Here is a 26,495-nt window from a genome sequence, read left to right as displayed (position 1 = left end):
CTTGTCTCTAGAATAACTGTTGTGTTTGTTACAATCATTTTTTATGCAAACTGTGGATAGAATCATAAAAGAACAGAGCACTGGATATTATTATTTACATAATAATAGGATTATGATTAATTTCATACTTTCCTTCTAAACAATATGTGCATTTGTAACAAGATTTGGTCCAAAATATAACTTTGTATGTGGCAGTAAGGTTATGCAGAAAGATATATATAACCCTCACCTACCTATAATGACTGCAGGTTCCTGATATTTAAAAATAATAATAACCAGTACCAGAAAAAAACCTAATGATTGTGAACAGCCATATTTGGTTAAGTCAGTCAGTTTACAAAAAATAGGAAGAAAAATAATTAACGATAAAAATAACTTTATATTTTACTGGGATATACAGGACCTACAGGATATATAGGGCTGTAAGGATGACAGGTGATATTATGTACCTGGTAATAGACAATACTAAAAAATTAGTTTGTTATCATTCTGTAAATCAAACAGGTCCTAGAAGCAGCAGTTTACTGGCATATGGCAGGGTTCTTGACCAAAGCCCTTGAAGAATTTCTCCTTCTTGTTCATTGTTCCCTTCTTTATTTTCTCTGGTTTTCTTCATCCATTTTTTAATTGAAGTACAGTTGATTTACAATGTTATGTTAATTTCAGGTGTACAGCAAAGTGACTCAGTGATACATGTACATATTCTTTTCCAGATTATTTTCCATTATAGGTTATTATAAGATATTGAATATACCTCCCTGTACTATAGAGTAGGTCTTTGTTGTTTACCTATTTTATATATATTAGTATGTATTTGTTAATCCCAAACTCCTTATTTATCCCTCTCCTCCTCTTTCCCCTTTGGTAACCATAAGTTTGTATTCTATGTCTGTGACTCTATCTCTGTTTTGTAAATAAGTTCATTTGTATCAGTTTTTAAAGATTCCACATATAAGTGGTATCATGGGATATTTGTCTTTGTTTGACTTCACATAGTATGATAATCTCTAGGTCCATCCGTGTTGCTGAAAATGGCATTATTTCATTCTTTTCTATGGCTGAGTAATATTCCATTGTATATATACCACAGCTTCTTCACCCATTTATCTGTCGATGGACATTTAGGTTGCTTCCATGACTTAGCTATTGTAAACAGTGCTTCTATGAACAATGGGGTGCGTGTATCTTTTCAAATTAGAGTTTTTGTCTTTTCTGGATACATGCCCAGGAGTAGGATTGCTGGATCATGTGGTAGCTCTGTTTTTAGTTTTTTAAGGAACCTCCATACTGTCCTCCATAGTGGCTGCACCAGTTTACATTCCCACCAACAGTGTAGGAGGGTTCCCTTTTCTCCACACCCTCTCTGGCATTTATTATTTGTAGAATTTTTGATGATGGCCATTCTGACCAGTGTGAGGTGATACCTCATTGTAGTTTTGATTTGCATTTCTCTAATAATTAGTGATGTTGAGCATCTTTTCATGTGCCCGTAGCCATCTGTATGCCTTCTTGGGAGAAATGTCTATTTAGCTTTTCTGCCCATTTTTTTAAACTGGGTTTTTGGTTTTTTGATATCTTGTGTTTCTGGATTGGAAGAATTAATATTCTTAAAATGTCCACATTGCCCAAATGTTCCACAGATTCAATGCAATTTCTATCAAAATTTTGATGGCATTTTTCACAGAAAGAGAAAAACAATCCTAAAACTCCTATGGAACTACAAAAGACCCCAAATAGCCAACACAATCTTGAGCAAGAATAAAAGAGCTGGAGGCATCACATTTCCTGATTTGAAATTACATTACAAAGTTACAGTAATCCAAACATTATGGTACTGGAATAAAAATAGACCCAATGACCAATGGAACACAACAGAGACCCCAGAAATAAACCCATGCTTCTATGGTCAATTAAATTTCTTCAGAGGCACCAAAATATATAATGGGGAAAGGACAGTCTCTTCAACAAATGTTATTGCTTAAACTGTATATCCATGTGCAAAAGAATAAAATTGGACCCCTACCTTATTCCATACAGAAAAAGATCAACTCAAAGTGGATTAAAGACTTAAATGTAACATTTGAAAATGTAAAACCCCTAGAAGAAAACATAAGGAAAAAGCTCCTTGACATTGGTCTTGGCAATAACTTTTTGGATATAGCACCAAAAGTACACGCAACAGAAACAAAAATAAAAGTGTGGGACTACATCAAATTAAAAAGCTATTGCATAGCAAAGGAAATAATCAACTAAATTAAAAGTTAACCTATGTAATGGGAGAAAATATGTGCAAATCATATATCCGATAAGGGGTTAGCATCCAAAATATATAAAGAATTCATACAACTCAACTGCATAAAAACAAAACAAAACAACCCAATTAACAAATGAACAGAGGATCTGAATAAGCATTTCTCCAAAGAAGACATACAAATGGACAATAGGTATATAAAAGGGTACTCAATGTCATTAATCACCAGAGAAAGGCAAATCAAAACCACAATGAGATATCACTTCACACCTATGAGGAAAGCTATTTTTTAAAAATAAAAACATAAGTATGGGCAAGATGTGGAGAAAAGTGAACCCTTGTACACTGTTGGTAGGAATGTAAATTGGTACAGCTATTGTGGAAATTAGTGTGGTGGTTCCTCAAAAAATTAAAGCTGGCACTACCATACCATCCAGAAATCTCACTTTTGGGTCTTTATCCAAAGGAATTGAAATTCGGATCCTAAAGAGATATCTACCCTCTCATGTTCATTGCTCTGTATTCACCATAGCCAAGATATGTAATCAGTCTATATGCCCACTGAAGGATGGATGGATATAGAAAATGTGATGCACATATACAATATCCAGCCTTAAAAAAGAAAGAAATCCTGCCATTTGCAACATAATGGATGAACCTGGAGGACATTATGTTATGTGAGATGAGCCAGACATAGAAAGACAAAAACTGCATAATCTCTTATATGTGAAATCTAAAATAGTTAAACTCACAGGGGGAAGTGGGAAGATGATGATCAAAGGGTACAAAGTTACAATTATGCAAGATCAATAAATTAGGGGTAGCTACTATACAGCATAGCGCCTATAGCTAACAATACTGTACTGTATACTTACAATTTTCCAGCGGGGTAATCTTACATTAAGATCCACACACAAACTCACACGCACAATCACACACTCACACACATAAAACAATCATAATAAATGGATGCAAGGAAACATTTACTAGCACCAGATATGTCTATGGCCTTGATGTCAGTGATGGTTTCACAGGTATATACTTATCCCCAAACACATCAACCTGTACACATTAAATATACACAACTTTTTACATGTCAGTCATACCTCAATAAAGTGATTAACAAGACCAAGATATTCTTGTACAAGAAGCCCCAATGCTCATGGCAGAGAATGGGAAGTTAGTTATACCAACAGGAAATTGCATGTCCTGAAGACCCGCCATCTTTCCCCAGCCAACATTTTAGAAAACATCTAAACAGCAGACCCTTATTAAACATTAGTTAAGGGAGCTGATAAAATCCGGTCCTTGCCCTCATTTGAGAACATTTATAGTCTAGCCATGGAGATAAGATCACCATATATGAATCACTGAACAACATATTAGAAAATGCACAGATTAGGAACAATATTAGGAAGATGAAAATAGTACCCATTAATCAAGGAATATATACAAATTAATCTGTGATGCATGTTTTATGTGGCGGAGCTCTTTAGGGAAGATAAAAATTGGTAACAGCAAGTAACATTTGCATACCACCTCCACAAGCGTTAATATTCCTTGTCTTTAAACAGGACAAGAGTAGCCAAAGAAGGCTGTGTGGAGGGGGTGAGATTCAAAGGGCTTCTAAGTTGAGTGTGGTTCAAATATAACAAAAGGCTTGAATGCATCATGAGGGTACCAACAGAAGCAGTCACTAGACTATTCGTTTGCCCGGATGGCAGCTAAAAATTCCCAGAAAAACGCAACAGAGAGGACAAAAATCTTTAAATTCCTCTTTTATTATTATTATTAATTTTCATAAAGCAGGCTTCATAAAAAGCTGCCAAAGGTGAATGTATTTCCTGAGAGACATAGGCTGACAGAGTTTGGAAGGATGTACTTTGTAAGGGTGATTTATGTACCTGTGACGTGTGCTCCAATGATGCACCAGGGACTTTAAAATGAGGTCAGCAACACACATTCAGAGGGCTTTTAGGATCTCAGATAAGCCCAGACGGCGATGCTTAGTTTCTTACCTATCAAGAAACATTTCTCCAAGATGAAAGGATGGAGTTAGTTAGAGGCCTCTGGGGTCTATTGCTACTGCTTAGCAATACAGGTCACCGGAGTGACAGAGTTGAACTTGGGGACAACTGTGGTAAGAAAACAGTGAGAATGAGTGAGCAGGTTGGGGAAGAAGAGTACTCGATCTGCAAATACCTGCTTTGTGACCTTTACATCCTTGTATCATACAACTGGATCTATCTTCTTCCAACTGAAAATAATTGCCCTATCTCCTTTTGTTTACCTTTAAAAGGTGAATTATGACAGCCTGAGAGATTTCTGACACTTTGACTTAGTGAGGAGTTTGGTACAGTTATAGATTTCTTTTCACAGCATAGCAAAGTGTCCTAGGAAAAGATACTTGCCAGAGCTAGCAAATGACACCCTTCCTGGGAATGACAGGGATCTCAGATATACTTCTGTCCAACCACTCCTAGTACAGGTAGCAAAAAACGAACCTGAGAATTTAGGAAGATGCTTTCCCATGGCCCCAAGAGACTTCTGCTAAAACAAGCAGCATTACGTCACGCACACAGGGTTCTAAACCAGGCATTGGTTCTTAAACTACCCAATCAGTGAAACACTTGGAAGGTGTTGATTTGGGAAGAAAAGCAAGAAATATTGATACTGTTCATTCATTTGTTTTGTCATCTATTGCCGCCCACTGGCAGGCAGGCAGCAGTAAACACCAAAGGGTGAAAACATCGATCTCAGGGAAGCTGCCAACTGAGAATATCCCGACCAAATTGGGTTCCCTGCAAATTAAGAAAAGGCTACCCTCGTGCTATTTTATTCACAGTGGCGCACAGTGCATCAGCTTGCGGAATGCAGGCACTGCACTGGGACACGATGACAATCACTATTTACTGAAAGCCTGCCGGAGAGCAGACACTATTTTAAGTACTTTTCATGTCTTTAAAGCAATCTGTGAGGTAGGTATTATTATCTACATTACCCAAACTAGAAAGAGGTCTCAGATGGTTTAATTCACTTGCCCGTGGTCACTCAGCATGGCAAAATCAGTCCTTGCGCCTGGGCTGACTCATTTACCTCTTCCGATTTCCAGCCTCTGTCTCCTTTTCTCCCTAAATGGGGCTCTCTTTAGCCCCAAATACAAGCTTAGCCCCACCTTCTCTAAAGCCAGACCTGACCTCAGAATTTCCCGGTATCTGTTTATAACCTCATGCCCTAATTCTGGTAGATGTGCTTCTGTTAAATGTTCCCTACACTTGGATAAACTGATATCCCAAATTCTCTATCTCTGATTCTCTACCTTGTATGTTTTTGATCATTAACTTACTAGAGTTTTAACCTGAACTTCAACCCTGTACTTTAAATCCTGCTACTTGCTGAAGACTTTGCTAAAGGCAAATTATGCAAAAGCCATGGTCAAAGCAAATCTCCCAGTAAAGGTGGTTTGTCTGTCTTATGTTAAATAGTCTCAGCAAAAAAATTTTTTTAAAGAAAACAAATATACACACACACACACACACACACACACACACACACATACATATAGATACTTGATAGCATATGTGAGTGAAAAGGCATTTATAGTTTCCTATATATAAGGTCACCATACATCTTTGCCTAGATAGCACAGGGAACTATAATTAGTATTTCATAATAACCTATAAGGGAAAAGAATCTGAAAAAGAATAACTGAATCACTTTGCTGTACACTGGAAACTATCATAACATTGTAAATCAACTATACTTCAATTAAAAAAATAAAACAAAATATACCAAGATAACATATATCTGAAGAAATGAGAAAAAAAGTACTGAAAAATAAAGTAAGGACTTAAAAGGAGCCAGATATAACTATAATATCAAATAAGTTAACATATGATTCAGTATTCTGGCTTCCCGTGAAAGAAAGCTAATCAGTTTACAAACCAACGATCAATAAGAAGATAAAAAAAAAAAACTGCTCAGAAGAAACCCAACTGTTCCTGATACTAAAGTTCAGAAAGCAGCAAACAATTTCTCCTTAAGGGAAATCATAAAAGGGGTACTGCAATCCCACCAACAAAGATCATAACAACATCTTTACAGTAGACTTGAAATTTTTCTACAGGTCTCTTTCTTATAGCATCTTTTGATATTGGCTAACGGCACCACTCCAAAGCATAATTCAGAAGAGAGGAAAGTGTGAGTGATTTTACAGGAAGCTAATAACATACCATTCAGGTATGGGAATGTTGGTTCAGTCTAATTCTGGGACAGATATTAGCACACTTAATGGTCTACAGCATTTAATGGGTATTCATCAGGCAATCATCTATAAATGTTGTTTTATTTCCCTTAACACTGATAGATATTGGGAAGAATATCTGTTTGTCTATCTTTTGCCAGAAAAGAACTTTGTTGATCATTCTACACAGATCAAAAGGATTACTTTTTTTTCATTGCAGCTATATCTTACAGATGTATCATCTATTTCTTCAATGCTAAAGAGGGAATGTAATACATTAACACATCAAGAAGCCACTGATAGTAGCAAAATGTGACAGTTTTCAAGGAAACACCTAACAGTCATGCCATATGTTTAGATTTTTATAATGAAAATGATATATCCAATATCCATCCTAAGACCATGAGGGCATGCTTTGTCACTAAGAATAACCAAGCATGAAAAGGAAATATTCTTAATGAAGTTCTGTTATAGTAACTGACAGTAGTAAATAGAACAATATTCAAGTATTGCTATTAAACATGCATTTTAAAATAGTTTCACTTGCAGCCACTATGGAAAACAGTATGGAGGTTCCTCAAAAAAACTACAAATAGAGCTACCATATGATCCAGCAATTCCACTCCTGTGCATATATCTGGAGAAAACTCTAATTTGAAAAGATACATGCACCCCTATGTTCATAGCAGCACTATTTACAATAGCCAAGACATGGAAACAACCTAAGTGAAGTGTCCATTAACAGATGAATGGATAAAGAAGACGTGGTGTGTGTGTGTATGTGTGTGTTTATGTATTATTCAGCCATAAAAAAAGAATAAAATAGTGCCATTTGCAGCAACATGCATGGACCTAGAGATGATCATACTAAGTGAAATAAATCAGACAAAGCCAAGTATCATATGATATTACTTATATGTGGAATCTAAGATATGACACAAATCAACTTAATTGCAAAACAGAAACAGACTTGAAGACATAGAAAACAAACTTGTGGTTACCAAAGAGGAAAGGATGGGGGGATACATTCAGAGTTTGGGATTAGTAGATACAAACTACTATATATAAAATAGATAAACAACAAGGTCCTACTGTATAGCACAGGGAACTACATTCAATATCTTGTAGTAACCTAAATGGAAAAGAATACATATTTAAATGAATAGCTTTGCTGTATATCAGAAACTAACACAATAGTGTAAATCAACTGTATTTCAAAAAAAAAAGTTTCACCAAAAAACTGTTAGTTCTAATAAATGAATTCATTCAAATTGAAGGATAAAAAAATTAATACACAAAAATCTGTTGCATTTCTACACACTAACAACAAACTACCAGAAAGAGAAATTAAGGAAACAATCCCATTTACAATTTCACCACAAAGAATAAAATACCTAGGAATAAATTTAACCAAGGAGGTAAAAGGCCTGCACACTGAAAACTTACACTGATGAAGGAAACTAAAGAGGACACAAATAAATAAAAACGTAGTCTGTGCTCATGGACTGGAAGAATTAATTGTGTTAAAATGTCCATATCACCCAAAGCAATCCACAGATTTAATGCAATCCCTAACAAAATTCCAATAGCATCTTTCATAGAAATATAATGAACAATCCTAAAGTTTGTATGGAACCACAAAATATCCCAATAGCCAAAGGAATCTTGAGAAAGAAGAACAAAGCTGGTGGCACCAAGCGCCCTAACTTCAAACTACATTCCAAAGCTGCAGTAAACAAAACAGTATGGTATTAGCATAAAAATCAGACAGAATCTCAAAAGAGATTCTCCAAATAAAACAAACCCACACATCTGTGGCCAATTAATTTATGACAAAGGAGGCAAGGATATACAATGAGGAAGGGATAGTCTCTTCAATAAAAGGTGCTGGGAAAACTGGACAGCCACATGCAACATTATGAAAGTAGACTACTATCTTATACCATGCACAAAAATTATGTATTGAAGACTTGAATGTAGGATCCTTGACATTAGTCTTGGCAATGAGTTTTTGAATCTGACTCCAAAACCAAAGACAACAAAAGCAAAAGTAAACAAGTGGGACTACATCAGTCCAAAAAGCTTCTACACAGCAAAGGAAATAATAAAATGAAAAGGCAGTCTCCTGAGTTGGAAAAAATATTTGCAAATTCATATATCTGATAAGGGGTTAATACCCAAAACATATAAAGAACTCAATACAATGCAATAGCAAAAACAAACAAATGAACAAAAAATCCATTTTTTAAAAAATGGGCAAAATATCTGAAGAGACATTTTGCTGAAGAAGACATATAGATGGGAAACAGGTACATGAAAAGGTGCTCAACATCACTAGTCATCAGGGAAATGCAAATCAATATCACAATGAACTATCACCTCACACTTGTTAGAATGGCTACCATTGAAAAGACAAGAAATAACAAGTGTCAGCAAAGAAGTAAAAAACCAAAAGGGAACATTTATGCACTGTTGGTGGGAATGTAAATTGGTGCAGCCACTATGGAAAACAGTACGAAGGTTCCTCAAGAAATTAAAAATAGAACTACCATATGATCCTGTAATTCCATTTCCAGGTGCATTTTTTCAATAGCCAAGATATGGAAACAATCTAAGTGTCTGATGATGGATGAATGGATGTGAGATATACATATATATACCTTGAAGGCATTATACTAAGTGAAATAAGTCTGAAGGAGAAAGGCAAATGCTGTATGATCTCAACTATATGTGGAATTAAACAACAGCAATGAAAACAACAAAAGGAACCCATAGATACAGAGAACAGATTGGTGGTTGCAAGTGGTAGGAGACAGAGGATGGGAGAAATGGGTGAAAGGGGCCAAAAGGTACATATTTCCAGTTATAAAATAATTAAGTCATGGGGATGTGCAGGATGGTGATTATAGTTAATAATACTAATAGTGCATATCTGAAACTTGCTAAGAGGGTAGATCTTAAAAGTACTCATTAGAAGAAAAAAATATTTGTAACTATGTATGTTAACAAATGTTATCAAGACTTATTGTGATGATCACTTACAGTATATACAAATATTGAATCATTATGTTGTACACCTGGAAATAATACAATGTTATATGTCAATTATACCTCAATAAAAAAAAGAAGGTTTGAAAATATTAGTACAGAACTCTACTTTTTAATACAGATTTATCAAAGAACCAGAAAGAAGTTCCAGGAAAAATATACATAATAATTGAAATGGAAAATCCAGCGGATGAATTTATAATGGATTAGACACAGCTGAAGAGAAAATTAATGAACTAATAATTCTTTTTTTTAAACTGATAAATGATATTATTCCTTCCACAGAAAACATTAGAGAAACTTTGAGCCAAAAATATATGCTGACTTTCCCCACAAAGTGTAAAGGTTTTTTTAAAAAAATTATGTGGAACATAGACAAAATTATTTGTCAATAAATTTTTTTTTTTTTTGTCAATAAATTTTTAAGGAATTTCACATGTTCTGATTCTTTCCACTGCCAATCACCTTAGTTCCTCCAAACTCATAACCTTCAAGATAAAACAGCCCTTTCAAAAAGAAGTTGTCATGTGAGTCAGCCCACAATTCTTTTAGTTAGGTTTCTTTGATCTCCGATGGAATATGGACACACTTCAAAATTCCCCACCTGTAACCTTCGGGATCCAATTTCCTCAAGCAATTTACTTTAGGACCATGTTTAGGGTCAGGAGATGGATCTGCCTGGTTCTGAATTTGACATCCTCTAAAAATGTATAAGGTGCAAATCATATTCACTCCTAAGCCATCACACCCTAGAACAGTACAGATCATTTGGATGTACCAATACCTAAGATAAAACAAAGTTTGACTGTTAGGTTTTTCATAGTTTACTTGGCAGCTCTGTCTTGTAGTTCTTTCCCACAGATCTAACAGGTAGTTCTATGAGTAAAGGAAAGTATGCAGTTACTCGGAGGCATTTCCAACAATGTAGGTTTACAGAAAAAGCCCCATCAGGATAGACTTCAACAAGATAATTCTTAAGAAACAATCCAATAGGAAGTCCTGACAAAGATATGGAAAACAAGCTAAGTTAAAAGACATGAAAGATAGTGTGTGAAGGTCTAACATATATAACTTGGAGTTCCAGAAGGAGATGATTGTAGAAATAAAGGGGCAGAGAGACGCTTCAAACAAATAATGGCTGGCATTTTCCAAGAATTGCTAAAAGACACCAAAACTCAGTTCTAAGAAGCACAATAAATTTCAAATAAGACAGAGAAATTCACAACCATACAAATTTTGTTGTAACAGCAGAACATCAAAGATCTATTACTTTTAGGAATATATACATTTTACTACTATTCCTTTTGTTACATTCTTACATTAATATACTCTTTTGTATGTATATTTCACAATAAAATATTTTAATGGCAAAATATAAAATACAAATAAATAGTTTCTAGATACTTTCCTTTTTTGCCCTGATGTAAAATCACATACCAATTAGCATATAATGTTTCTTTCACGAAAAAAGCTCTAGGCTTTTTTTTTTTTTCTTTTTATCTGAAAACACAGTAGAGATTTGAACTCTAAGTAGTCATTACTTTCAGGTTATAGTCCCTAAACAGTTTGAGTTAACAGAAACCTCTGTCTCCCCAACACCTGGACACATTGGGATTCTTTTCTACTGTGACCCATACGTGAAGTTTTTGATTAATGATAATGATTGGCGATATCCAACATTAGTTCCAAAGACTTCTGGATGAATTCATTAGTCAACAAAACTGAATGCCAATTGTCGAAAATACCAGGAACGTTCTCAGCTAAATACATGTTTTTGGTGTTCTCAAGATAGTTTTTGAGTACAGAAAAGGCTAATCAGTGCTTTTTTTTTTTTTTGGCTGCACTGCATGGAATGCGGGATCTTAGTTCCGACTAGGAACTGAACCTGGGACCCCTGAAGTAGAATCGTGGAGTCCTAACCACTGGACTGCCAGGGAATTCCCTCTATTTAGTTTCTATAATAAAATTCAATTTACAAAATTATAAGCTCCAAACCTAAGTCTTTCTTAAATTCTTAAACAACTAAATGAATCTTAATTTCCTATTTAGAAATCTAAAAAACATATTACCTTTAATGGTGCTCTGGATAATGTTTATATTCACCATAGATTTAAACACCATCAAACATTTGAAACTTTATCTATATATTTAACATTTTGAATACTTTAAATAGTGTTACAGATAGACCTTAGTGAGCACTTAAATTACTGTTAAAATCAAATATATTTAAATTATAATGTGAAGAAATAAAACATTTATATATTAAGCACTCTGATAATATTTACAAGCTTACTAAGACTCAATTTAAAATCATGGTTCTCAAATGTAAAATAGCTAGCTAGTGGGAAGCAGCTGCATAGCACACGAAGATCAGCTCAGTGCTTTGTGACCACCTAGAGGGGTGGGATTGTGAGGGTGGGAGGGAGACGCAAGAGGGAAGAGATATGGGGATGTATGTATATGTATAGCTGATTCACTTTGTTATAAAGCAGAAACTAACACACCATTGTAGAGTAATTATACTCCAATAAATGATTAGTCATAAAAGAAATCATGGCTCTAAATTAATTATTAAAATTAAAATTTTGAATAATTAAGTTAGAATTAAAGTCACAGGCTAATCTATTTTTTATAATAATCCAAATATTGTAGGTACAATTTTTTACAAGTCCTTTTTTATATAAATATTAATACAATTAGATAAATACCTCTTTTACTTCATGCTAAAACTTTCTAAGCGTTTGACAAATGCTTACTCCCAAGGAAATAATTATTTCAGTCCCCACAATGTAACCTTGGAGTTGACTTCCCAGTGTTCTACAGCTCTCAAAATGACCAGAAATTCAAGCTAAGAGACTGCACTGTTGACACTTACCCTCAGAGGAACTGTGAACACTTTATACTTTCCATGTCTATGACTTTATAACCCAAAAGAGGCAAGTTCCAACACCTGAAATTCAAGTTTTACAGTATCTCCCCACTCACAGCTGACTTCGATATATCATTTGATTGGATTTTAAATTTATTTGGCCCTTAAGACATACTTTCCACTTTATCTTCAAAAAAGTTTGTTTCCCCTTGTACAGATTATTTTTTTACTGTTTCATATGCTTAGAAACACTATAATGATACATCCAGTTGTATTATGGTCATCACACATGGATATCACACAACACACAACTGTGTTGTCACAATTGCCAAGGCCATTCTTCCTAAATCTTTTTTTTTTTTTTTTTTTTTTTTTTTTTTTTTTTTTTTGCGGTACGCGGGCCTCTCACTGTCGTGGCCTCTCCCGTTGCGGAGCACAGGCTCCGGACGCGCAGGCGCAGCGGCCACGGCTCAGGGGCCCAGCCGCTCCGCGGCATGTGGGATCTTCCCGGACCGGGGCACGAACCCGTGTCCCCTGCATCAGCAGGCGGACTCTCAACCACTGCGCCACCAGGGAAGCCCTTCCGAAGTCATTTTAAGGCAATTTATTTTTCCAGTTTTCCCCAGAAATGCATGAAAGAAATGACTAAAAAGAATAAAGTCAGAAAATATGTTTTTACTACTGCCAAGTTATACCATTGCCACTCCTCTTATTCCTGAGTGAAATGTAATCCTTACTGTCTGGATTAGTATTTGGATCATATTTAATTGTTAATGAGTTTTTAAAAACTTTATCTGTTTATCATGTTTAAGATATCCAAAACAAAAGTAAGGATCTGCCAAATGGCTGATCATATATAAAATAAAGATAAAATGACTTGGAGATGCCCCCATAAAATCAAGTAAAAAGCATTTTTTGACCCAAATTACTGAACCCCCTTCAAAAAATAATACTCCATAGTCTTTCCAGTTTTAAAGCTCATTGACATTTAAAAAAATAAGTTTAGCACTAGCTAGTGTAAACAAATAATGAAGGGTACTGAAAGACTGAACAAAAATCACACACACACGTGAACACGCACATGTGCATACACACACACACACACACACACACACACACAACCTGAAGAGACCAAGGGCTGATTCCCATCCTTTCATTAATAATTGACAGTATCATTGCTCTTGGTCTATCATTTGCCAGAGAAAATATTTTAACTCTGTAACATAAATTATAGGCTTTTTTATTTAATGGAAATTGATCTAGCAAAGAACTTTATGACAGTTCTCAGGTACCTAACTTGCTTTCGAATTTTGGTATATCATTAAAAATACATGGTTCCTAATGAATGGGTATATGAGCCACTTCTAAGTTAAATGTGGCACTGTAGTAGATAATTACTACAATGAGGTACCACCTCACACTGGTTAGAATGGCCATCATCAAAAAATCTACAAACAATAAATTCTGGAGAGGGTGTGGAGAAAAGGGAACCCTCCTGCACTGTTGGTGGGAATGTAAATTGGTGCAGCCATCATGGAGAACAGTATGGAGGTTCCTTAAAAAAACTAAAAACAGAGTTACCACATGATCCAGCAATATTACTCCTGGGCATATATCTGGAGAAAACCATAATTCGAAAAAAATACACGTACCCCAATGTTCATTGCAGCACTATTTACAATAGCCAGGACATGAAAGCAACCTAAATGTCCATCGATGGAAGAATGGATAAACAAAATGGGGTATATATACGCAATGGAGTATATATGGCTATATACTCAGCCGTAAAAAATAATGAAATAATGCCATTTGCAGCAACATGGATGGACCTAGAGACAGTCATACTGAGTGAAGTTAAGTCAGACAGAGAAAGACAAATATCATATAATATGGCTTATATGTGGAATCTAAAAAAATGGTACAAATTAACCTATTTACAAAATAGAAATAGAGTCATGGGTGTAGAAAACAAACTTATGGTTACCAAGGGGGTAAGGGGGGGGAGGCATAAGTTGGGAGACTAGGATTGACATACACACACTACTATATATAAAATAGATAACTAATAAGAACCTACAGTATAGCACAGGGAAGTCTACTTGATACTCTGTAGTGACCTATATGGGAATAGAATCTAAAAAAGAGTGGATATATATGTATGTATAACTGATTCACTTTGCTGTACACCTGAAACTAATACAACATTGCAAATCAACTCTACTCCAATAAAAATTAATTTTAAAAAAATACATGTTTCCTAATAAATGGTGTATGAGTCACTTCTAAGTTAGATAATCACCCAAGATTTACAGCAGGAGAATCACAATTATGCAAGGGGTGGGGGGCAGGGGAAACTGAAGAGGAGGAAGGAAAATGATCATTTTATTTCTGGGAAACACTTCCTTCTCAAATAAACCAAAATTATCTAAAAAAGCTAAAAGCAACTGTTCTATATTTTCATTTACGAAGTTAAGAAGAGATGATTTCTATTGTTACACAGCTATTACTTAAAATTAATTTTAAAACCGTTCCCTTTAATTTTCCACATCTCCCCCACCCCCAATAAAGATATTTTCATTTTGGAACAGTTCTAAGGCAACAATTGATGGCTTTTAAAATCAAAATTGAACCACTGATTCTTATTAGTAGAACTTGCTACATTTTCACTAAAATGTTATTAAATTCATTTCTAAATTTCAGTATTATGAGTCAGCTAATATACAAAAATCCATATGAAATTGTTTAGATTTAACTTACTATGAAATCCTAAAATTTCATAACAGTCATTAGGCTTTTCAATAAAAGTGAAAATTCTTCCTTTCTCAAGTCAGGTTGTAGATTTTAGTGTTTAATCCAAAGACGTATTTTAAATCCTTAATGAAAAAAAATGCTAGTTTAAAAAGTAAATTATCTTCTAAATAAAGTGAGAATAATAGAAAATACTGCAGACTAGAAGTCAGAAAAAGATAAACTGTTAAATAAAATTTAACTGATAAAGTTTCACTGACATAAATTAGAATATAGGGTGATTGTCAGTGAAAATGGTTCTCTTTATTAACATGAACCCAAGAATGATTTTATATTACAATATAAAGAGTTTTAGGATTTTCTTTATTCTTATGGCATCTGAATACTGATGATTTATAAACCAGTTAAATTTCTGTTCATATCCTATGCTAATAAAATACATAACTATTATTTTTCTTTTTGGAATTATTTTGTTTTTAGTACAATAAGTAGAAATCTGGAGGGAAACAAAATTGGAATATATAAAATTCTCCTAATAGGAATTGGCATCTTTGGAGAAGCCTCATATTAAATCTGGCACCACTGCCTTTAGGACACAACTATTTTTTTTTTTTTTTTTTTTTTTTTTTTTTTGCGGTATGCGGGCCTCTCACTGTTGTGGCCTCTCCCGCTGCGGAGCACAGGCTCCGGACGCGCAGGCCCAGCGGCCATGGCTCACGGGCTTAGTTGCTCCGCGGCATGTGGGATCTTCCCGGACCAGGGCACGAACCCGTGTCTCCTGCATCGGCAGGCGGATTCTCAACCACTGCGCCACCAGGGAAGCCCTACACAACTATTTTTAATACTAGTCTTTCACAACAGAGTTGAGTAAACTTTTATGATTATATTTTTGTTGAGAGGGATTGATAGAATTTACATATTTAAACACGTATAAATGACTATTTCCTTCTTTAGGAGTTAATTGGTGAGTTTTTCTTCCTGTATATCATTCACATCATAAACCAAGAAATAAATTTTAGAAAATCCATATGGAAAATATATATAATTTAAGGCTCTATATTATATCCTTAACAAATGGACTAAGAATATATACATTTTGAGATGAAAGAGGAGATTCCAAGCTACCTGTGAATATTACTGACCAGGTGAAACAATCTCATCTGTAGCCCTCATCACTACATTAGATTATCCATCCTACAATTTGCTTATTGCTATTTTTAGAGAAATTTGACATACCAGTAGAAATTTATCATCCAAATCTTCATGTGAAAAAGATAGTCAATGAAGATAAGTTTCAGCTTTCAGACTTAGCCTTGGAAATCAGGTAAGTCAAGTCAATTACTCAAGAGTTTATGTGCCTAATATGTGCCCACACTATTGACTGTCAAGGATATAATAATATATAAGACATGGACACTGACCTCCAGAAATCTCACAAGTAATTTGTGAATATCCTTTGCTTGTTTGTGTGTTTGTTTCTTTGACTACAAACTCACTATTTACCTGTGCAACCGAGTGAAACATTCTTTATTAGAGTCGTGAGAAATTAATTGTTCCTGGCACTAGACAAAGCTGCCTTGGCCTTGAAAGTGATTGCATATCAAAAAGTACTTAGGCAGGACAGCCAACTATCTGGCAAATTAAATTAAGAAATTGGGAACCTTTACTCTCGTGTAACTATGAAAAATACACAAAATGTGGTTTCAATTCAAGTGAGATAAGAGATGGCTTGTTATTTAACTGACAAGTGACCCATTTTCCCATGTCTTTCCATTATCAAACAATTTTTCCTTGCTTTTCTACTACCAAGCAGACAACATTAATTTCATAGAATTATGCAGCAACCTCAGGATGCTGTAACCCAAGGGATTCTAGTTAGAATTAAAGTATTCAGTATAAAGAGTAGTATAGCAAAAAGGGACTGGGACTTTTCAGCATCTGGGACAGTACCATAGGGCCAGAAAGAGAGGAAATATTTCATAAGAGAATGAAAATGAGAAATCTTCCAGTGGAGTGTTTCCCAAATTTTTCTGAAATGTTGAACTGTGACATAATAATATATTATTTGTTTCAAAACTGGGAGAATTAACTGTTTGGGGAAGGGATAATAATAATAGACATCTTCCTGTGTGTCTGATCCTATTTTAAACATTTTACTTGGCTAAACTTGTTTACTCCTCCCAACACTATGATGTAGGTTGGCATTATTTTTCCTATTTTATAGGTAAGTGTACTGACTTTAAATAACTTGCCCAAGATCACACACCTGGTACACCGCAGATCCAGGATTCCAAGCCAGATATCCGAACTCCAGAACCTATGCTCTTTTTTTTTTTTTTTTTTTTTTTTTTTTTTTTTGCGGTACGCCAGCCTCTCACTGTTGTGGCCTCTCCCGTTGCGGAGCACAGGCTCCGGACGCACAGGCTCAGCGGCCACGGCTCACGGGCCCAGCCGCTCCGCGGCACGCAGGATCCTCCCGGACCGGGGCACGAACCCGCGTCCCCTGCATTGGCAGGCGGACTCTCAACCACTGCGCCACCAGGGAAGCCCAGAACCTATGCTCTTAATCATTCCTCTTTAACATAATAAGTAAGACAGTTTAAGTTACAATCAATATGTTTTTAAATATTTCATCGTAAAGTGCCTCTCACTGCTGTGGCCTCTCCCGTTGCGGAGCACAGGCTCCGGACGCGCAGGCTCAGCAGCCCTGGCTCACGGGCCCAGCCGCTCCGCGGCACGTGGGATCTTCCCGGACCGGGGCACGAACCCGCCTCCCCTGCATCGGCAGGTGGACTCTCAACCACTGCGCCACCAGGGAAGCCCAGCATCTACTTTTAAACACCTGAACTTAGGCGGCATCACTGCCTTGCAGTAAGGATACAAATCACCTGTGGATTTCTGTGTAGCCAGGACGCTCCAACGTCACAAGTCATGCCAGTTAAACAGCTGACCGGACTTCCTGCTGGGAGGGATCTTGTGCATCTTTCTTTTTGCGGTACGCGGGCCTCTCACTTTAGGGAAGTCCCTAAAGTTCCTTTTAATACTCTATGTATTTAAAGTTAATCATAACTTGCACAGAAAATTACTTACTTTCTTCTATTTAGCAAGTGGTCTGTGCCACTTTATTTTAAGCATAATTTATTACTATTATTTGAGATAAAGCACAATTTATAAATGATTTTTAAATTAAATATTACATTGCATTAAGTTTGGAAACCAAACAAGCATTATAAAAATGTAGAGTGGGGCTTCCTTGGTGGTGCAGTGGTTGAGAGTCCACCTGCCGATGCAGGGGACACGGGTTCGTGCCCCGGTCCGGGAAGATCCCACGTGCCGCGGAGCGGCTGGGCCCGTGAGCCATGGCCGCTGAGCCTGTGCGTCCGGAGCCTGTGCTCCGCAATGCGAGAGGCCACAACAGTGAGAGGCCCGCGTACCGCAAAAAAAAAAAAAAAGAAGAAAAAAAAAATTGGAGAGTGAAACTTAACTATGTACTACAGTCTCAAAATACTACAAACCTGTTTTCAATACCCGATGTTTAGGAGTCTTGTACTTTATTCATAAAAAATCCTTTGGTATAAATTTGTAATGTTTGTGTGTTATTTCTCGATAATGACATAATAGAGGTTTTAGGGTGTTACCTTCAAGCACTTCTTCACAAATAATCCATTATATTTACAGTCTTTATACCTCCCAAATGAAAAGCCAAACAACATAATTTTTACTATATTTTTCTTTCTACCATTGTTTGCCAATAGCAAAAAACCTAGGTCTTGACATTTTAAAAGGTAGTTTTAAGGCAAATTCAAACAAAATATTAGGTTCTATAGTGACAAAAAATAAGATCAGTAGTTGTCATAGGTTGGGGCTGGGATTGGAACAGACCAAAAAGTGATACCAAGAAACTTTCAGAGGTGACGGAAATGTTCTTTACTTGATTGTGGTGGTATCAAAACTCATCAAAGAGTAGTACTCTTTGAATAGATATAGTTTACTGTACGTAAATTATACTGAGATAACATTGACAAAATAGGGGGAAATTTTAATTTTATAACGTGTAGAATAAGCTTATGAAACTCACTTCTCCAAGAAATATTCTCAACCTGAAAGGTTAAATAATAAAAAAATCACAATGTCATAATAAAATAAATTCAGGAAAGGGTAAAATTCAATACATTAGAGATACTGTGGCAAAGGTATCTAAAATTTTGACTTTGACATTGTAAATAACAATTGGGCTTGAATAAATTCACCTTGGTCATCACTACAGAGGCAAAACACTAAGTTAGTAATACTCTATCCACTAAAGTATTTATATAGGAAGAACAGGTTACATGGAGAAAAATCTAATTAATTGCTCAATTTATAACCTCAGTTTATTGATATCTCTATGAAAAATCTGTAGTTAAAAATCTCTGGTACAACACTTTTTTGACCTCTTAATGCCACTAACCCCCACTACACCCTGTTCTGCATCACCAAAGGGGGAGACGTAGCTTTTGAAAAGCACAGTCCATATTCATGCTGACAATCATCTATGATGTGTGTTTTATACAATGTAAATGAAGCATAAAATAGCCAACAGATTTCACTTTCATTGCTACCATATTTTCCATTTAACTAGCAAACTAGGGCAAAGAGATGGATTTACTACAGTTTAGCAACATCTCCCATTCTCTCAGTGACTAATCAATTACCATATTAGATTCTTTTGTAAATTGCCTGCTTTTCCAGTGATTATTTACTGTTTATTTGAAGGCACTAAAGCCTTTAACACAAAGTTAAAATGGTCAGGAGAGTAGCCACTATCTCCCCAGTGAGGGTTGGTTTCTGCAGTTGTTGTTGTTTTTCATGAGTGAGCTACTTCCTCACTACTACAGATTTTTGTTTTGTTTTGTGTTGCCCAAGTTAAGCGATGTTAGAAAACTGATAGCTGAGTCCTTGATGATCAAGGTTTCAACAGTAACTTGTTAACTGACCTCAGGCATCCAATGAGATACATGGATATCCAACAAAACTTTACTCTGTGTGTGTGTGTGTGTGTGCATGTGTGGTCTATATGTGTGTGTATGTCATAGTTTCTGAACACCAGCATGTTTTCCTTATATTGAACAACAGAAAATGTGTCCTAAGTGGGGCGCAAATGTGCCAGGAAGAAACACCATCCATTATTCTGCAAGAAGTAGGATTAAAAATATGATGTGACATACCTTTGAGTCCCTCAATCTTGTGTCAGTGAATGAGGAGGAAACCATAGAAGCAAGTTTCTCAGCATATCACGCCGTGGGATTCTGGATTATCCATCCTCAGTTCCACCTGAGAACTACACTTCATTTATCTATATCCAATATTGAGCTTCCAGAAAAGATTTAGTTTGAAAAACAAGTTTGCTGTTGAAAGTGTTTGTAAACTACAATTCCATGAAACACTCACCAGACCCAGGGTACCCATGAGTTTTAGATGCATAGGCTTTAAACTGGCATAGAGTTCCTTACAATTTTATTAGCAGGAAAGGGCAAATGTATCCCAGAAGCCTGTGACTTATGAATGAGCATTCCAGAGAAAACATTGGTTTGATCAATTTGACTTCACACTGGAGATTATCAGTGAGGGCAAAATTGTCAAAGAGAACCAAGAATAAATTAATCCAGCCTGGTCAGTATACAAGAAAGGCCAGGGGTTAGGAAGGCATAGTGCAGGATCATAGTGCAGGAAGATCCTAACTGAAATAATGACATAAACAATTTCTCCCTTGTCTACCCACATTTCGACACTATTATATCTAATATCCCACTCTTCAAAGAGCAGCATATGCCAAGGGGGAGGGGGGTGGGGGAGGGATGGAGTGGGAGTTTGGGATTAGCAGATGCAAACTATTATACATAGAATGGATAAACAACAAGGTCCTACTGTATAACATAGAGAACTATATTCAATATCCTGTGGTAAACCATAATGGACTGAATCACTGTGCTGTACAGGAGAAATTAACACAACATTGTAAATCAACTATACTTGAATAAAATAAATTTTTTTAAATAAAGAGCTGGGCTTCCCTGGTGGCGCAGTGGTTGAGAATCCGCCTGCCGATGCAGGGAGGTCGGGTTCGTGCCCCGGTCCGGGAAGATCCCACGTGCCGCGGAGCGGCTGGGCGCGTGAGCCGTGGCCGCTGAGCCTGCGCATCCGGAGCCTGTGCTCCGCAGCGGGAGAGGCCACAGCGGTGAGAGGCCCGCGTAACGCCAAAAAAAAAAAAAAAAAAAAAAAGTGCTGCATAAATCCCTTTGTCTCTCAGGGTTGATGGTGGACAAAGATATCCAGCTCTGTCTGTCATCCATCCTGCTAAAAAAGCTGAGAGGTTCTTTGATGATAAGAGCATTTCAGCAAGTAGAATTTAACACACGATACAGTGGTAGTCTGAAAAATCCCTGGACTTCTCATTCTGTTTACTGACTAGGTGGACGCTACCCAAGGTAGCCACAGGTGGGTTTTTAGAGATCCACGTTCACCCATGCGTGTACATGTATGTGTGTACTCACCTATGTATATACGAACATCCACTAGAAGAGAAAGAAGGGACTTAGGTAAGCAGACCTGAGAACCGGGCACTGAATCCCAAGCACGCCAGCATCTCTTTATATGTAGTTGCATCTAGCGGACTTGACAGAATAATTCAAAAATGAAAAAACAAGAACAAAAACAAACCTTGAAATCTACATACTCTCTCCAGCTGGAGCTGGATAACCACCAATTCTACCGTAAGCCGCTTTGTCAATGCAAGAAGAATAAAGCAGGGAAGATGTATTTCATCTTTAGTGGAGCCAAGAGACTGTAAGAATCAACTCATCCATCATGTTCCATCACTGAGAAATTTAGTAAACAGTAGCAGAATAGGAGTCGATAAATGGGCTTGCATAATACCTTGGCTTTTACTTGCTGTGCTTTTAATTTGGTAAATAACTGCCTTCCGTTGGGTGCGCACCCTAGAGGCCAGGCAATGATGTGGATTAGGTAGTCTGTTGGCTCCGCACAGCGGAATCACCTCAGAGGTCTAGCTCACTATAATGGTCCTGGACCATTCAGCCGAAATCTCCCTGCTGTTTAATTTCAAACACTAAAAAGGGGCATGCCGGGGCAACAAGACTCAGAAGTTAAAAATACCACTTTCTAATAGTTTTAAGTCTGCTCCCTGTACAAGAAAGAGATAGATGCCTTCAAGGTAAGAATACAAGCATATGGATGCTAATAGAAGACCTTCAGAGGATAGTTCACTTATTATATTAAGTTAACCTGAAAACAAGTCTGCTCGTGTGATACCAGAAAGCAATATTTAGCAAAGGAAAGATCCCACTGTTCTCCTACTTGGTTTCACAAAAGTAATGCAGGAAGTTTTCTGCATGGTTATTTTCTATATTGTGAATTCTATGATCACGCAGAGGAGAAAAGAAAACCTTCACAGAGGTTTCTGTTGCTCCTTTATTTTCCTTATTTCATCCATATTTTGTGAATCTGTGCTGGTCAGATTATATTTAAAGTATCACATTTTTTTTAAAACTTTCCCCTTCCCAGTGCCCTCAGTCCATTCTCTACGCCTGTGTCTTTATTCCTGTCCTGCCCCTAGGTTCTTCAGAACCTTTTTTTTTTTTTTTTTTTTAGATTCCATATACATGTGTTAGCATACAGTATTTGTTTTTCTGACTTGCTTCACTCTGTCTTACAGTCTCTGGGTCCATCCACCTCACTACAAATAACTCAATTTCATTTCTTTTTATGGCTGAGTAATATTCCATTGTATATATGTGCCACATCTTCTTTATCTTTTCATCTTTCGGTGGACACTTAGGTTGCTTCCATGTCCTGGCTATTGTAAATGAGGCTGCAATGAACAATGAATTGTGGTACATGACTCTTTTTGAATTTTGGTTTTCTCAGGGTATATGCACAGTAGTGGAATTGCTGGGTCGTATGGAAGTTCTATTTTTAGTTTTTTAAGGAAACTCCATACTGTTCTCCATAGTGGCTGTATCAATTTACATTCCCACCAACAGTGCAAGAGGGTTCCCTTTTCTCCACACCCTCTCCAGAATTTATTGTTTGTAGATTTTTTGATGACGGCCATTCTGACCGGTGTGAGGTGATACCTCACTGCAGTTTTGATTTGCATTTCTCAAATGATTAGTGATGTTGAGCATTCTTTCATGTGTTTGTTGGCAATCTGTTTATCTTCTTTGGAGAAATGTCTCTTTAGGTCTTGTGCCCATTTTGGGATTGGGTTGTTTGTTTTTTATGATATTGAGCTGCATGAGCTGCTTGTAAATTTTGGAGATTAATCCTTTGTCAGTTGCTTCATTTACAAATATTTTCTCCCATTCTGAGGGTTGTCTTTTCGTCTTGTTTATGTTTAAAAAAATGGAACGCTTCACGAATTTGCAGGTCATACTTGCACAGGGGCCATGCTAATTAAAGTATCACATTTAATATATAGTCCTTGAAGTCCATTCAGAGGAAAGTAAAGAAACTTAGAACCATGTTTTCTGAGGAACACTTGGAAGAACTCAGAATCACTCAATCTAAAAAGAAAAGGCAGGTGGAATATATTGATGGAGGTGGGAGTGTCATGGCCAAAATCCTTATTTTCAAATACTTGAAGGGTTGTCATGTTTAGATGTCCTACACAGCTTCAAAGGGTAGAAGTTACAGAAATAAACATTTCAGTTAAATTAAAGGGGAAAATGAGCCGTTTAGACATGAAATGGACTGCCTTAGGAGGTGGTGAAATTCCTATCATTGGAGTTGCTAAAAAATAAACTAGAGGATTAAGTGTCAGGATATTCAAAAGGATGTGCAAAAATCATATTAGCGGTTAACTAAATGGTTTTGAGGTCTCTTCCAACCCTGAGAGGGTTAGAAAACAGGTCATGGTAATGTCACCAGAAAGCAAATCTTCACAAACACACAGCCTGCCCATCTAATCTCTCTGAAGTAGGGAGCAGGGGCAGGGGTAGAAGAAAAGGAAGCTGATGACTAGAAAAGTAGTCAATGGGAGGAAGTCAACTGGTTCTGAGGCAGAAGAATCAGAGCCCTAGAGAAACGCACTGTCCTTGAGCAAGTCAATTGGACCTTCTCAAGCACAGCCTTGTTCAAATTTCTATACACTGGGTAGCTTACCATAATCCTGAGGTGACATGGTATACAGAGCACAGCAGTGTTTTAAACTGGGGGTCTCCGAGTGTATATACATCAGCATTTACCACATTTTGTGGCTGGATAAACAGAAGCACCAAGAAGCTTAAAAGGGTAGCCAAAAGAATAATGCATTTAGCCAGGGGCTGAAACAGAACCTTCCCAGATTTCTGCCTTTTTACTGACTCTTGTTGCGACACAGAGAGTTAAACAGGTAATGGGCATCCAAGGGGGGCAGAAGACAGAGTGAAGACTTGCCCGGCACTCACCTCTGCTACAAGAGGGGCAGTTTCAACTCTGTACTTGACCACCCACACTCTAAACAAATAGCCCCTTGGGACTTCCCTGGCGGTCCAGTGGTTAAGACTCCGCACTTCCATTGCAGGGGGCGCGGGTTCGATACCTGGTCGGGGAACTAAGATCCCACATGCCTCAGGGTGCACTCCCCCCCCCAAAAAAAATAGCCGCACTAACCACTATCCCACAACCAAGGGTTAAACGGAGAGAAAAAGTTAGCACTCCTATAAAATTCACTGTTTAAGTTACAGCAGCTAATACGTCAGTCCCTTGCTTAATATAAAAACGAATTTGTTATCTGCTGAGTTAAAAAGAGCAGTTAGAGTGGGGGAGAGGCGTGAGGCCTAAGCCTCCCTCAGGAGGCTCATGTGCGAAGCTGAACCTGAAAGTCACTGCCAAAATCACGTACAGAGCTCCATAAACAGATGCTGAGACCTCACCCCAGGCTTACCAAGTCAAAGCCTCTACGAATGGGGTCTAGGAAAGCTTAGGTTGTAAAAGCTTTATAGATGATTTTGCAGCTCACACAAGAATCCCGGGGTTTGTATCTCATTCCTAGACAGATACCCTAGGTCTCACAGGTCCAATATGGTAGCCACATGAGGTACTGAGCCTTTGAAACATGGTTAATCCAAAGTGAAATGTGTTGTACATGTGAAAGACACACCAGAGTTCCCAAACTTAGTACTAAAGAGATCATAAAAGATTGATTACATGTTGAAGTGATAATAATATTTTGGATATATCCTGTCAAATAAAATATATCATTAAAATTACTTCCTCTTGTTCCTTTTTATTTTTTAATGGGGTAAATAAAAAATTACATATATGACACTGGTACTGTATTAATTACCTAATTATGTAGGCGCTGTATTAATTATCTCTTACATTCCTATAGACTTTTGCAGTTTCAAAGTGTGTGCTCTGCATCCACTGTCTCACTTGCCACATTATCCATACAAAAGCTCAACCAAAGGAAATCACTCAAGCTCACTCAGAACTACCATCCTCTTTATTAACTTCTTTCAGTTTATAAACCCCTTGCTGCTATTTTACGTCTTAACTGACTCCAGCTCGAGCTCTTTAGTTTCAATTAAAGCCAACAGCAGTCACCCTTCATACTTCCGTAGAAAAGATGCTGCCTAGTTTTCCATCCTTCAGGAGATATTTTCCAATGGCTGTATCTTCAAAATATGGCACCTATTAAAAATTAGGGGCTTCCCTGGTGGCGCAGTGGTTGAGAATCCGCCTACCGATGCAGGGGACATGGGTTCGTGCCCTGGTCCGGGAAGATCCCACGTGCCGCGGAGCGGCTGGGCCCGTGAGCCATGGCCACTGAGCCTGCGCGTCCGGAGCCTGTGCTCCGCAACGGGAGAGGCCACAGCAGTGAGAGGCCCACATACCACAAAAAAAAAAAAAAAAAAAAAAAAAAAAAAATTAGTCATAATTACAAATCTGGCGATCAATCGCTACTTGCCCAAAATGGTGTTAGCTCAAGTATTTGTCACCTTCCTATGTATTGTACCCAATCATTGACAATTTGAGTCAATTTCTATGCCCATGGGTCTACTAATCAACAGAAGGAAAGAAATAAGTCATATGGTTTCTAACCTGAATGAAGAAGACCTCTGCTCATATGTGTAAGAGATGATCTCTATCATGTAGAGTAGAAGCGGCTGACAGGGGGAGAGAGGACATTGCAGAGAGAAGAAATATTAAGAAGGAAGGTCAGGAGGCCGCTGTGATAATGGCATCTGTAGGGCACGACATGACCAGCCTGGCTCCTGTGAATGTACTTAAAGACACACGAGCAGTGACAGTGGTTCGTGTGTGTGTGTGTGTGTGTATCAGTACAATCTGAG

The 26,495-nt window shown here is 37.1% G+C and overlaps 1 protein-coding gene, 1 non-coding gene and 1 pseudogene across 10 annotated transcripts in view; all 3 read right to left on the bottom strand.

Annotated features, from left to right (window-relative positions):
• UNC5D (unc-5 netrin receptor D) overlaps positions 1-26,495 on the bottom strand; it is a 567,718-nt gene that overhangs the window by 346,519 nt on the left and 194,704 nt on the right. The gene's annotated exons all lie outside the window — the stretch shown is intronic.
• Positions 10,378-10,506, bottom strand: LOC131747637 (small nucleolar RNA SNORA18). The gene has a single exon (XR_009332966.1). It is a non-coding gene; the product is annotated as a small nucleolar RNA SNORA18 (small nucleolar RNA).
• On the bottom strand, positions 23,557-23,651 carry LOC131747631 (U6 spliceosomal RNA; annotated as a pseudogene).

Source organism: Kogia breviceps, chromosome 20 (genome assembly GCF_026419965.1).
Source record: "Kogia breviceps isolate mKogBre1 chromosome 20, mKogBre1 haplotype 1, whole genome shotgun sequence".
In the NCBI taxonomy this organism is placed as follows: domain Eukaryota; kingdom Metazoa; phylum Chordata; class Mammalia; order Artiodactyla; family Physeteridae; genus Kogia; species Kogia breviceps.
The sequence above is the reverse complement of the archived record's forward strand: the minus strand, read 5'-3'. Positions and strand labels throughout refer to the sequence as shown.